Below are 15,824 nucleotides of genomic sequence, written 5' to 3' on the forward strand. Positions count from 1 at the left end.
AAATTGACAAATGGGATCTAATTAAACTTAAGAGCTTCTGCACAGCAAAAGAAAACCACCACCAGAGTGAACAGGCAACCTACAGAATGGGAGACAATTTTTGCAATCTACTCATCTGACAAATGGCTAATATCCAGAATCTACAAAGAACTCAAACAAATTTACAAGAAAAAAACAACCCCATCAAAAAATGGGTGAAGGATATGAACAGACACTTCTCAAAAGAAGACTTTTATGTAGCCAAAAAACACATGAAAAAATGCTCATCATCACTGGCCATCAGAGAAATGCAAATCAAAACCACAATGAGATACCATCTCACACCAGTTAGAATGGCCATCATTAAAAAGTCAGGAAACAACAGGTGCTGGAGAGGATGTGGAGAAATAGGAACACTTTTACACTGTTGGTGGGACTATAAACTCGTTCAACCATTGTGGAAGACAGTGTGGCAATTCCTCAAGGATCTAGGACTAGAAATACCATTTGACCCAGCCATCCCATTACTGGGTATATACCCAAAGGATTATAAATCATGCTGCTATAAAGACACATGCACACATATGTTTATTACAGCACTCTTCACAATAGCAAAGACCTGGAACCAACCCAAATGTCCATCAGTGATAGACTGGATTAAGAAAATGTGGCACATATACACCATGGAATTCTATGCAGCCATGAAAAAGGATGAGTTCATGTCCTTTGTAGGGACATGGATGAAGCTGGAAACCATCACTCTCAGCAAACTATCGCAAGGACAAAAACCAAACACCGCATGTTCTCACTCATAGGTCAGAATTAAACAATGAGAACACTTGGACACAGGAAGGGGAACATCACACACCGGGGCCCATCGTGGGGTGTGGGGAGGAGGGAGGGATAGCATTAGGAGATATACCTAATGTAAATGACGAGTTAACGGGTGCAGCACACCAACATGGTACATGTATACATATGTAACAAACCTGCACGTTGTACACATGTACCCTAGAACTTAAAGTATTAAAAAAAAAGAATACTCAAAATTCAATTGTAAGAAAATAAATAGCCCAATAAAAATGGGCAAAAGATTTGAAGAAAAAAAAAAAGAAACTAGGTAAAGAACAAATGAGGCCCAAAGTTAGCATAGGAAGTAAATAATAAATATCAGAGAAGAAATAAATGAAATAGAGCTAGAAAAACAATATAAAAGATCAATAAAACTAACAGTTGGCATTTTGTAAAGAAAAAATAGACAAACCTGTAGCTAGACTAAGAAAAAAGAGAAGACTCAAATAAAATTACAAATGAAAGAGGAGGCATTATAACTGACACTTCAAAAATACAAAGTTCTACTATGAAGAGTTATCTGCCAACATTTTGGATAACCTAGATGAAATAGATTTCTGGACACATACAACCTACCAGGGATGAATTATAAAGAAATAGAAAATCTGAAAAGACCAATAACGAGTGAGGAAACTGAATCAGTAATATAAAGTCCCCTATTAAAGGAAAGCACAGAACCTGATGGCTTCGCTACTGAATTCTGCCAAACATTTAAAGAATACCAAACCTTCTCAAACTCTTCCAAATCAAAGAGGAGGAAATACTTTCAAATTCATTTTATGAGGCCAGAGTTATTATGATATCAAAGCCAGAAAAGGGCATTATAAGAAAAGAAAACTACCCATCAAATACTAGCAAACTGAATTCAATGGCACATTGAAAGGATCACTCATCATGATAAAGGGGGTTTTATCCCTGGGATTCCAGGATAGTTCAAAACGTGCAAATCATTAAATGTGATACTTCACATTAACAGAATGAGGGATAGAAACCATACTATCATTTCATTAGATGCAGAAAAAGCTTTTGACAAAATTCAACATTCTTTAATGATAGAAACTTTCACCAATGATAGAAACTTTATACCAATTAGGCATAGAAGGAAAGTACCTCAACACAATAAAAGTCATATATGAGAGGCCCACAGCAAACATAATCAATAATGAAAAATTAAAAGCCTTCCTCTAAGGTCTGCGACAAAAAATAGTGCTCACTCTCACCACTTCTAGTCACTATAGTATTGGAAGTCTTAAAGGCATCCAAAACAGGAAAGAAAGAAGTGAAATTGTCACTGTTTTCTGATGACATAATCTTATATTAATATATAGAAAAAGCCTGAAGATGCCATAAATTGTTAAAACTAATAAATGAATGCGGTAAAGTTAGATGATACAACATACAAAAATCAGTTGCATTACTATACACTAACAATGAACTATCTAAAAAACAATTCAAGAGAACAATTCTGTTTACAGTAGCTACAAAAATAAAATAAAAAACTTTTTTTTGAAATAGGGGCTTAGCTCTGTTGCCCAGAGTGGAATACAGTGGCATGATCATAGCTCACTTTAACTTTTTGGGTTCAAGTGATCCTCCCAGCCTCAGCCTTTGAAGTAGTTGGGACTACAGGCACACACCACCATGCCTAGCTAATTTTTTTTTTTTTTTCGTAGAGATGGGATCTTATTATCATATCTAAGCTGGTCTTGAACTTTTGGCCTTGAACACTCCTCCTGCTTTGGCCTCCTAAAATGCTGGGATTACAGATGATATGCCCAGTACATAAAATACTTTAATAGGAATAAATTTAACCAAGGAGATGAAAACCTGTACACTGAAAACTATGAGTATTGAGGACAAAACAAATAATGGAAAGATATACTGTTTATGGTTTGAAAGAATGAATATTTTTAAAATGTCTGTACTACTCAAAGTGATCCGCAGATTCAGTGCCATTACTATCAAAATTCTAGTCACTTTTTAATAGAAATAGTAAAAATAATTGTAAAATTCATATGGAACCACAAGAGACCCAACAATGGTCTTTGATAGCCAAGGCGATCAGGAATAAAAAGAACAAAGCTGGAGGCATCACTATATTGCAAAGGTATAGTAATTAAAATAGCACGGTACTGGCATAAAAATGGACATGTTGACCAATGGAATAACATAGAAAGTGCAGAAATGAACCCACACATGTATAGTCAACTGATTTTTGACAAAGTTGCCAAGAACACGCAATAGGAAATGATAGTCTCTCAATAAATGCTGTTGGGAAACCTGGATGTACACATGCAAAAAACGAAATTGGATTTTTATCTCACACCATATACAAAAATCAAGTCAAAATGGATTGAAGATGTAAACGTAAACCAGACACTGCAAAACTACTAGAAGAAAACATAGGGGAAAAGCTTCACAACACTGGTGTGAGCAAAGATTTTTTGGATTTGACCCCCAAAGTACAGACAACAAAACCAAAAATAGACAAATAGGATTACGTTAAACTAAAACGTGTCTACAGAGCAAAGGAAACAACAGTGAGAAGGGACAACTAAGAATTGAGAGAAAATGTTTGTAAGTCATACATCTGGTAAGGGGTTAATATCCAAAATATAGAAGAAACTCAATTAAATAGCAAGAAAACAAAAAACCCAATTAAAAATGGGCAAGGGACTCCAATAGAAATTTCTCAAAAGAAGACATACGAATGGCCAACGAATGTGTTAGAAAATGCCCAACATTGCTAATCATTAAGTAAATGCAAATTAAAACCACAATAAGATAGACTCTCACACAGGTCAGAATGACTACTATTAAAATGGTGAAAGATAGCAAGTTTTGGCAGGGATGTAGAGAAAAGGAAACCCCTGTATGCTATTAGTGGGGATGTAAATTGGTACAGCCATTATGGAAAACTGTATGGAAGTTCCTCAAGAAATCTAAAAATAGAATTAATCCAGTAATCCTACTTCTGTGTATTTACCAAAAGTATTTGAAATCAGTTTGTCAAGAGATGTCTACATTCTTAGGATCATTGCAGCGCTAGTCACAACAGACAAGCTGCGAATCAACCTAAATGTCTGTCAACAGATAAATGGATAAGGAAAATGTGATATATACACACAATGGAATACTATTCAGCCTTCAAAAAGAATGAGATCTGGTCATTTGCAGCAACAGAGATGGAACGGGAGGATATTATGCCCAGTGAAATAAGTCAAATGCAGAAGAGCAAATATTGCATGTTGTCATTTATATGTACAATTTAAAACAATCAAATCTACAAAAGTGGAGAGTAAAATGGTGGTTACAGAGGATGGCTGATGGGGGAAATGAGGAGGTGATGTTACAAAATCTCAGAAAGGAGAAATTAATTTTTTTTTTTTTTAGATCTCTTGCAAAATGTGGTCAGTATAGTTAATGATAGTGCATTGTAACATCTCAAAATTGCCGAGAGTAAACTTCAGATGTTCTCACCACAAAAAAATGGATAAGTATTTGAGGGGATGGATATGTTAATTAGTTTAATTAACTTATTCTACATTGTATTCATAAATCATAAAATCATAAATATATATGACTATATAATTCATAACAAAGTAAAATAATTATGAGCGCATCTACTGTATACATCGCTAATTCCATCTGAAAAAGTATTAAATAAAAAAATCTTTTGTATCAGAGAAAGTCACTGGATACCCTTGATATTTTCTTTACAGAACATAATTAGCTTAACTGTTACATAACTCATAATTTGTGTAAATATTTTACATTTCAAAGTGTTAAATATCTTCTACTTCATTTTCCAAACACCAGATTAGATTTGCTTTGGCTTTATGAGGCAGATAATTTGTTTCAATCAGAAATTGTTGTTAGATAGTTCCCTTAAATAATTGAAATGCTGTGTGAGGTTTTTCCTGTAGTCCCAGAAATTAACATGATGCCTTGTACAACAAAAGCTGACATTACACATGTTCATTAGATAATTTTTCTTTGACTCTCAACTAATTATTAATATTTTTTCCTTTTTACATATCTATTTAAAAATATAATTATTTGAGCATTAGACAGTGTGAGATATGGCAGTTGCTTTATTTAATCTTATTTAACCTTAATGACAGTCTTGTGAGTTAGATTATAATCTTCATTTTAAAAATGACAAAAATAAGGCTCAGAAATATTGAGTAACTCGCCTAATGTTTCCTGCTGAATAAATATTAGAGCCATAACTGAATCCCAGGATTCTTACACAACAATCTATTATCTTAAGTGCTGTAATATCTGGTCTCCTCATTATTCTGCTTAGTATGAGGAAGTCAATTTTCTACAAAAGGCAATTGTTTATTCATAAACATAATGTTATTTTCCCTTTTGTTTGTTAATGAAGCATTTTTGCTGTCACAGGTGTGTTGTAGATCATGTCAGGACTCTCAGCTGATCAGGGATTGTGCCTTGAGGTAGAAACATGAGAGTTGCTGCAGTATTTACTGCAAATAACTGGTCAGCGGCTTCCTGCAATAGAGAGTGTGGCATTGGTCATATGTCAGGAAACTGGAAGAAAGGGACTCAATAAATCTGTCCATGATGACATTTTAAAACACCAAAAGGCACCAATAAATAAACAAATCTGTTTTTTCCTCAATCTCTGGCTTAATCTACTCTCTTCCTTTGCAAGTCTGATTCTTCCCAATAAAACCCACCAAAAGTTACCTCTTATGTTGTGAAAAAGTTAAATACCTAGTTAATTTTCTCTTCAGTCTTTTAAAGTATTTTAGCTTTATCAACACAATGATGAATAATTATACAATATTTTGGTTATAGAATATTTTGACAAATTTTAATTGGAAAACATTGGTCAGAGCGAGAAATCTGTTGTATAGGGAGAAAAACTCATCAAAGAGTTACCTTATTAAATTAGAGAAATGTTGTGTGGATCAAAAACTATGCAGGTAAGACGAGACTTGAGGAGCTAGAAGGAGACATTATAGAGAGAAAGGCAAAATGAAAGAGAAGAGAGACAATGAATAAACATATGACAAGGGAAATCAGGGACAAGAGTAGTATAATTTCCATTCTTTTGACCGAATAGTGAAGTCAGTGGAGAATCCACAAGTAAAATGTATTTAAAAAGTTAAAGTTTTGCTCAAAACTGTGCTCTCCATAGCCTTCTATTACCTGTTCTGTCAAAAGGAACCATACCTCATGGTGATGATATTATACCTCATAAAGCCATCTTCCAATAAAGGAAGAAGTGCTAAAAGGTAGGCCACTAATCGTCTATCTCATTAACTCCATTTTGGTGGAGGGTGTAAAGAGATCTGGGGTGGAGTTTGAGAAGTTTTTGTCACTTCGAAGGGGAGGAATATGAATAAAAAGTGTAACTTGGACTTGCACCTTTGAGACTTTAAGGCTTATATGGCAACTTGTTTCTCCTGCTGACTCTAGTCAAGCCAGTGTAACCAACATGGTCACCTGTAGTAAATATATGTGTAAAATGAGTTATGTAATTGAGTCTTTATTATCTTGGACATATTGGCCACCATTATTGCTTGGAAAGGAGCCCAGAATACCCTGGACTGGAAAAGGCTAATTTTTCTCATACTGGTATAAAGATTGCAACCAAGGTAAGCAGGCTGCTGTTATCCTGTCCTAGGAGGCTAGCCTGCTGTTTGTAAAATACCTCCTCTTTGTGTCTTCTACCTTTCTGCTGAATGCAGAATATACCCTTTGTATTCTCTTTGTAGTTTAATTTATATTATAAAAAGATCATGTTGGATACTCTTCAAGGGGAATAGAACTGTAACGAAATATGTGACAAAATTAGAAAGTAAATTAAATTCTCATTAAGAGACTTAAATTGCAAATGAGTGCAGTCCTACTCAGGGACCCTGCATGATTTGTCATCACTAATGAGCTTTTATTGGCATGCTCGTCCTTCTCTCTTGCTCCTCCCCTGCTCTAGTCAGGAGATGCATTCCAGTTTCTGAGTGGCAATTGTGGCTGCTGGGTTCTTCCTTGTTCTTCTGGCCATGGTATACACCAATTCTCAGGAAAGATTAATTTTCTCTTTCATTGTAGGGCAGCACTGTCTAAAAGCAGGGTTATTTTATTTACAAAATAAATTGCAATATTTATTGAGACTCAGGAGTAAAAAGCAACCCCTGGAAAGACTGTTTAATACTGTGGCTGATTAGAGCTTGTGAGTACTTGACCTCAATACTTTGAGACACCAATACATTCACCAAAAGCTGAACTAATAAATGTGCTTAATTTGATTTCTTTTGTAAGTAAAGAAATTGTGGTGCCTGTTGATAGGAAGTTGGCCTCCTGTTGCTTTTTTAACTGGTAGTAAAAGTAGATGGCTCCTTATTCATCTCTGCTTTTGCAATAATCTTGTCCTCTCTGCAATCAACAGAATGATTTTTAGGTTTGTAAGTGCTGTTAATCAAAGTGTAAAACTGTTGGCCACAGAAAAGAAAAGAGAAAAAATGAGACAGAACAAATGTGTCAGCCAAATGAAAAAGAAATGCCTAGTTGGGCAGAAAGTTTTAATGGAAGTAAATAAATACAGGGAAAATCAAGCAAAAGACTACTTTTTCTACTGCCCTGTACACTTGTGGTAATTGCAATAGTCCACAGTAGACTAAAAAGATAAAAGTAAATGTCTGCCAGAAAGTTAGGTCGTTTGGATTGAGGATGAAAAATGGCCTTCAGGGGAGTACAGAAAGTTCTTCAAAGGTTGTTCTGTCCTGAATACCAAACAGGCACTCTGGACAGATTTTGTTCAGAAGTGCTGAGAAAAGGTGATGTTGGCAGATGCCAACATAGCTATCTGGGAAGACGGTGCTTACTAATGAGTGGTTCACCTCAACTAATGTTGCCCATAATGTTTTCCTTCCTTGAGCTGCGGTTGGGGAAGGTGAAGATACCAAAATTCACATTCATACGTTTAAAAATTTAATGTTTTCCTTGCCGTTATGCAGGTCTGTGTTCAGAACAAAATTCTTCTCATTAATCCTTCATGACCTGTACTTTGGCATTGCTACCTTTTATATTTAAAAATGCCTTAATAATATTGTGGAGTTTTATTATTCCCATTTATGGATAGAATTCTCTAGGGCATAAACTGCTTCAAATGAACTTACTTCGGCTTGAAAATAAGTTACTATTTATTAGGACTCATTTTTCTTTAGTGCTTTTTTTCTAAAGTTGTCACATTTTATACTTAAATTTATTTCACTTGTAGCAATTATGCAGTGTGCCTTATGTCTGAGGACACGCTAACTCACCATTTAACACATTTCTAGGTCAATTAATATTATTTAAATCTCTAAGCCAGGAACAGACAGCCTGACTACCTAAGTTGTTTAAGGGATTCATGGGGGATGAAGACAATGAAGTTTTTATTACTCTTTGCTTTTTCAGTTAATACAGTTATTGCTTTAATTATTTAAACTACTAAGCAGTAAAATCTGCTATCTTTTGATTACTGCTATAGAAATTAGCAATGCTTCTTGGTCCTTGAGTTGTGTTCATTTTGTAAATAAAAATAATCTTTGATAAAAATGTCCTGGAAGTAAAAATGAATTAGAGAACATTTTGCTCTTATTTCTTAGTAAACTGTGAATCATTTAGTGCATGGTTTAATTCAAGAATTAGAAAAACTATTTGTAGGTGTATGAGTTTATAGGTAAAAATTTTTCAATTGCCGAGGAATCAGATTCTCCTCTTTGTGTCTATTAATTTGGTGGTTTTTTATATGCATTTAAATCTGGAAAATGGATGGAGAATTTGATTACACAGTAAAAATACCGGTTTGTAAAAAGTAAACATGCCTGGGATAATTTTATCTTTAAGGCAGTATACCTCTTTTGATGATGCTGGTGTTGATGATGAATATCCCTACCTATTTATAATCATTGATCTATTGTGTATCTATATTGAATTCTGTTTAAAAATTATCTTTTGAGCCAGATCACATGCCACACAAAAAAATTAATCTTATTACATTTTAGGCATACCTTGGTTTTTATCCCAAATAGTTAATGTTACGCTTTTTCTTGAAGCTTGTTTCCAAATGATTTGGCTATTGTAAAATATTACATTTGCTTTCAGAATGAGTGAAGCCACTGGAAAATTAAAAGAGAATTTCAAATGTATTTTCATCATGGTCTTATGAATAGCATACCAAGTTACCATTAGGAAGGACACAGCAATGATCCAGGGTATTGAGTTTTGTAAGTCTCATTACTAAAGATTCACAATTCAGACTTATTTTTCTGGGGCTAAGGAGAAACTGATTTCCAGAGATTTTCTTTTGACTATTGAAACAACAACCTTGAAAGAAAGCAATATTTTGGAATTTAAAAAACACAAATGGCTCTTACAAAGAAATAGAAGAAAATGACTTTTAATGTACTACTTTATTTTCTTTGTATGTTCCCTTTGGAATCTCCTGAGAGACCATCTGAGTGGTGATGATGCTGAGAAGGGTACAGGGATGGATAGAGCCCAGAGGCCCTACGTACTTTAAAGAGACTGAATAGTGTCTCCTCTATACTTAGTCTCATGCAAAAACATTACTAAACTGTAAAATGTGTGTAAGAACGTCTGAGTTCTGATTTCTTCCAGATAATAATTTTAGTAAAAATATATTAAAATGTCAAATTATTTTCAGTCCTTTTCTCTCATATTTTTTGATGCTTCTGGTTTGCTGTCATCCTCAGATTTTTCTGCTTATTGCCATGGCTTTAGGAAACGAGTTTGGGCAAAGGTAAGGTGAACTTACAGTGTCTGCCCAAAGATCCCTCGTGTCCAGAAACAGAATAAATACATGTGGACCTGGGAGGAAACTAATTATTTCTTTAGAATTGAAAAAGAGCAAAGTGCCTGAACGTGCATTATTTTTAAAGTATCTTGTGAGATTTTTAAAGAATACTGAATGGTTGGCAATATGTAACAAATTCATCAAAAATTTACTATTGCATAATGGTTTTCTACTCAAACAGTGAAATACTCTTTGGGGAGTGGCTTCAGAGGGATATTGACTTCTCCTTTTTCCTTTCACAGTTCAGAATGTAAAATGCTTAAAGGTGTTACAAATACTTGGATTAAACCTAACTAATAATCCCAGAGTAATCAATAGCAACACTTCTGTAATTTTTACATTTGCTGTCAAAGAAGGGATTATCACTGCACAGAGTAAATTGCATGACATTTATAAAATATTTAAAAGGAATGGTTCTTGCTGATCTGGAGCTCTGTGCACATATTTAAAAAGCAAACATAAAGGTCTATAAAGTTAAAAGAACCCAAAAGATACAAGTGCACATTCTCCAGGTAACTGTGAAAGAACATGACCACCCAAAGTGTCAGTTTTCAGAATAATAAATGGTCAAAAGAATTTGACCATATGTCAGAGTTGCATTTCTCAAAGTGTGCTGGACATTTAGTGTCCCTGGAAATATTTGAGGAACCCTAACCCAATATGCTGGTTTCAGAGAAAAAACAATCATTAAACATGTTAAACATCTATTTAAAATTTGAAATATAAAATTAAATATAATTTCACAGAAATTCTTAAATATTTTAAATTATTTTCAAACAGTGGCTATGCATTAATTTTTTTACATGAGATAATATGTTAGCTGGGTTGAAGTTGGCTAATGTATTTTCATGTTCTTTGTGTATCAATGTTTTTGTTTGCCAATTTTTTAGTGTTTTGTTATACTATTGTGCTAACACTATAGCCATGATTCACAAACATGTCAAAATGGCTCAAAAGGAATCCTTAAAGCACCAAAGAATGAATGCAAATTGTATTCTAAATACTACCACTCAGAATAATTTTTATATTGTAAATAATGAACAGACTTCTTGCAAACTTAGATGTGACTCTTTCTTTAGAATCACATGCAATGTGAATGTTCTATTATGTTATTTTTGCAAAAACATCAAAAAGGAAAAGATAAAGTACTTAATAAAATCACACATGCTTGCATATTAGATTTTATTAGCAGGCAATCTACTTGTCTTGAGTCCTGAGGACATTGTATAAAACTTAGTTACAAAGAAAGTCTCATAAGTCATTAACACTTTGCATTAGAAAACTCAGTGAATTTTTTGGTAAACTTGAATTAACTTTTCTCCCAGAGCAAGTGCAAAATCTCTTTTCTGTCTTAGACCTAAGCCCTTCTGGCATCATTCAAAGTTTAACTCTTTGCATAAACACAGTTACAAGTTATGCTATTTTCAAGAAAATTATAAATATATTTTCAAGAAGATTATAAATATATTTTCAAGAAGATTATAAATATAGCTACCAATAAATTAAATGGCGTTTTTTTTTTAGAGAGAAAGTAAAATGAACTTCTGGCTAGTTAGATAGCATATGTCTGTGTAATCACGTCTTCTAGTTAGATGTTTCACATCTAAGTTGCACAAAATTAGTAATGTGCAAAATATGATTTAGTTCCTGGCATATGAAGGAAAAAGAGCTTTGTGACTGCTCTTTGCATGTTCCAGAAAAAGAATTAATAAATTGTGATGTAGACTTGAAAAAATTACCATGGGGATTAGAATTGATGGAGTCTAAACACATATTTAGCAAGAAAGGGTATTGCTACAAAAATTAGGTTGCCAAACCATACTTGTATTTTCTCTTCAAAGACTGTAGTGACAAGGCATGAGCAAGTGGTTACAGCTTATTTTGGGGAATATATTTTTAAGCTGGTCAACCTAAAAAAAAGACGTGATTAGCCCTGGTAATATAAATGCCTGAATGGGCTTTTTCTCACAAATTTTATTATTTTTCTACCAACACATAGAGAAAGTGATGTGCTAAAAATAATATATTTCATGAACACTATGTGAAGGTCAATTTGGATTCACCCAAAGACAAATGGATGTTATGAGTCATGTTTTTCACCTTACCTTATATTTGGAATCGTCATTAAAAATTGGGGTTGGCCGGGCCCAGTGGCTCATGCCTATAATTCCAGTACTTTGGAGGCAGAGGCAGGTGGATCACCTGAGGTCAGGAGTTTGAGACCAGCCTGGCCAACATGAAGAAACCCTGTCTCTATTAAAAATACAAAAATTAGTCAGGCCTGTGGCACATGCCTGTAATCCCAACTACTCGGGAGCCTGAAGCAGGAGAATTGATTGAACCTGGGAGGTGGAGGTTGCAGTGAGCCGAGATCATGCCACAGAACAGAGTGAGACTCTATCTCAAAAAAAAAAAAAAAAAAAAGTGGGGTCATGGTGTGAGCCATGATGGCAGTTAAGGTATACAGTAACAGTGCTGGAAGCAAAATGGGGGTCACACATCTTCAAAAAGCCGTATGAGACAGAAGCTGGTGTCATTCAACGATATGTTTCTTGCTGATGATTCATTTGGGAAACAAATAGTGAAAATAGTGTGTCTGAGTAAACTATACTCCCTGAGTAGATGGCTGTTCAGCATGTTTATGGAAGAGTGACTAGTGAGAACATGGCTATTTTCCACATAGAGGAAGAGTGACAAGGGGCAGGATGTTCATATGAGTTTATGAATTAGCAGATGATGGCTGGTTTGTCCAACTATATGCCATCAGCCTTTACCACTATATGTTGGAGTGAGTTCAGTAAACACATACACACAGAAGCTATAGTATAATTATATTTTTGCCAAGGACACCAGAATTTAATTTTAAAGGTAAATACAGGTTTATAATGTTTTAAAAACAAGAGAAATTTGGAGAGAAATGTCTACATTCAGCCTGCAATTGTGAGAAAAATTAATTACCAAGCCAAAGGTGAGCCTGCTTTCAAATCTTGCTACAGAAAGAAAAACAGATCATATTAAGACTGCATTTCTTCTCAGCACTATATTCTTTTTGTAGGGTTTGTAGAACAATGGAGATATTATATATTACCTTGATGCTTTCTCAGTTATTTGTGAGTTTTTTTCACTTGGATAGAAAAATAATTAATATGCAGCATTATGGTGATCTGATGAGAAAGTAATATAAAAATATACTCATTTAGGCAATAATAAAAATATTCCCAACTTTTTGTATTTTACTACTAAATACGTTTTTTGCTAATACTTAGAATTAGCTTTCTTGGGTATAAATGAGGAAGCTGCATGGTGTGAGACTCTTAAGCAAAACTGCATATCCCAGTCCTCCTTGAGCCTCACTCTGGGAATCCTAATATGGTAGCTTTAGCATAGAACCTGGGCAGGTGTGCACTGAAAAAATTTCAGTAAGAACTGGTATCAGTTATGAATCACTAAGTAAAATGTTTCTAAAATTTATTATCACTCTATTACTATATACTTCTCACCTTCAGAATAGATACAATTGTGTAACTTCTCATCTTTTTCTGTTGGTAATATTTTCAAACATATTCTTACTTCCTGAATCTCCGTTCAATTTTTTTCATCTATTTATCTATTCCTTCTACTTCTAATTAAATTACATGTTTATTTATAGCCATATATATATGAAAAGAGCTTATATAATGAACATGTGTGTATATACTTCTGTATACATATGCATCTGTGTATAATGCACACACATATACATGTACATATACTTATACAAGAAGTCTTGCTTATGTCATCCATATTTTCATATGACTTGTCCTTCGTTCTCTCAGACCAAAATGTCAAAGGAGAATGATTATATGTTATGCTAAGGCTGCTGTGGAATATACCGAAGTATTCTAAGGGACTACTAGGGAAATGAAACCATTCAAGGATATTATTTTATTTTATTTTATTATTATTATACTTTAAGTTTTAGGGTACATGTGCACAATGTGCAGGTTTGTTACATATGTATACATGTGCCATGCTGGTATGCTGCACCCATTAACTCGTCATTTAGCATTAGGTATATCTCCTAATGCTATCCCTCCCCCCTCCCAACAGCAGTCCCCGGAGTGTGATATTCCGCTTCCTGTGTCCATGTGTTCTCACTGTTCAACTCCCACCTATGAGTGAATTGAAAACTCATGCGGTGTTCGGTTTTTTGTCCTTGCAATAGTTTACTGAGAATGATGATTTCCAGTTTCATCCATGTCCCTACAAAGGACATGAACTCATCATTTTTTTATGGCTGCATAGTATTCCATGGTGTATATGTGCCACATTTTCTTAATTCAGTCTATCGTTGATGGACATTTGGGTTGGTTCCAAGTTTTTGCTATTGTGAATAGTGCCGCAATAAACATACGTGTGCATGTGTCTTTATAGCAGCATGATTTATAGTCCTTTGGGTATATACCCAGTAATGGGATGGCTGGGTCAAATGGTATTTCTAGTTCTAGATCCCTGAGGAATCACCACACTGACTTCCACAATGGTTGAACTAGTTTATAATCCCACCAACAGTGTAAAAGTGTTCCTATTTCTCCACATCCTCTCCAGCATCTGTTGTTTCCTGACTTTTTAATGATTGCCATTCTAACTGGTTTGAGATGGCATCTCACTGTGGTTTTGATTTGCATTTGTCTGAGTGTCTGTTCATGTCCTTCACCCACTTTTTGATGGGGTTGTTTGTTTTTTTCTTGTAAATTTGTTTGAGTTCATTGTAGATTCTGGATATTAGCCCTTTGTCAGATGAGTAGGTTGCAAAAATTTTCTCCCATTCTGTAGGTTGCCTGTTCACTCTGATGGTAGTTTCTTTTGCTGTGCAGAAGCTCTTTAGTTTAATTAGATCCCATTTGTCAATTTTGGCTTTTGGTGCCATTGATTTTTGTGTTTTCGACATGAAGTCCTTGCCCACGCCTATGTCCTGAATGGTATTGCCTAGGTTTTCATCTAGGGTTTTTATGGTTTTAGGTCTAACTTGTAAGTCTTTAATCCATCTCGAATTAATTTTTGTATAAGGTGTAAGGAAGGGATCCAGTTTCAGCTTTCTACATATGGGCTAGCCAGTTTTCCCAGCACCATTTATTAAATAGGGAATCCTTTCCCCATTTCTTGTTTTTGTCAGGTTTGTCAAAGATCAGATAGTTGTAGATATGCAGCATTATTTCTGACGGCTCTGTTCTGTTCCATTGATCTATATCTCTGTTTTGGTACCAGTACCATGCTGTTTTGGTTACTGTAGCCTTGTAGTATACTTTGAAGTCAGGTAGCGTGATGCCTCCAGCTTTGTTCTTTTGGCTTAGGATTGACTTGGCGATGCGGGCTCTTTTTTGGTTCCATATGAACTTTAAAGTAGTTTTTTCCAATTCTGTGAAGAAAGTCATTGGTAGCTTGATGGGGATGGCATTGAATCTGTAAATTACCTTGGGCAGTATGGCTATTTTCACGTTATTGATTCTTCCAATCCATGAGCATGCAATGTTCTTCCATTTGTTTGTATCCTCTTTTATTTCATTGAGCAGTGGTTTGTAGTTCTCCTTGAAGAGGTCCTTCACATCCCTTGTAAGTTGGATTCCTAGGTATTTTATTCTCTTTGAAGCAATTGTGAATGGGAGTTCACTCATGATTTGGCTCTCTGCTTGTCTGTTATTGTTGTATAAGAATGCTTGTGATTTTTGTACATTGATTTTGTATCCTGAGACTTTGCTGAAGTTGCTTATCAGCTTAAGGAGATTTTGGGCTGAGACAATGGGGTTTTCTAGATATACAATCATGTCATCTGCAAACAGGGACAATTTGACTTCCTCTTTTCCTAATTGAATACCCTTTATTTCCTTCTCCTGCCTGATTGCCCTGGCCAGAACTTCCAACACTATGTTGAATAGGGGTGGTGAGACAGGGCATCCCTGTCTTGTGCCAGTTTTCAGAGGGAATGCTTCCAGTTTTTGCCCATTCAGTATGATATTGGCTGTGGGTTTGTCATAGATAGCTCTTATTATTTTGAGATACGTCCCATCAATACCTAATTTATTGAGAGTTTTTAGCATGAAGGTTGTTGAATTTTGTCAAAGGCCTTTTCTGCATCTATTGAGATAATCATGTGGTTTCTGTCTTTGGTTCTGTCTATATGCTG

This window comes from Symphalangus syndactylus, chromosome 11 (assembly GCF_028878055.3).
Source record: "Symphalangus syndactylus isolate Jambi chromosome 11, NHGRI_mSymSyn1-v2.1_pri, whole genome shotgun sequence".
Taxonomy (NCBI): Eukaryota; Metazoa; Chordata; class Mammalia; order Primates; family Hylobatidae; genus Symphalangus; species Symphalangus syndactylus.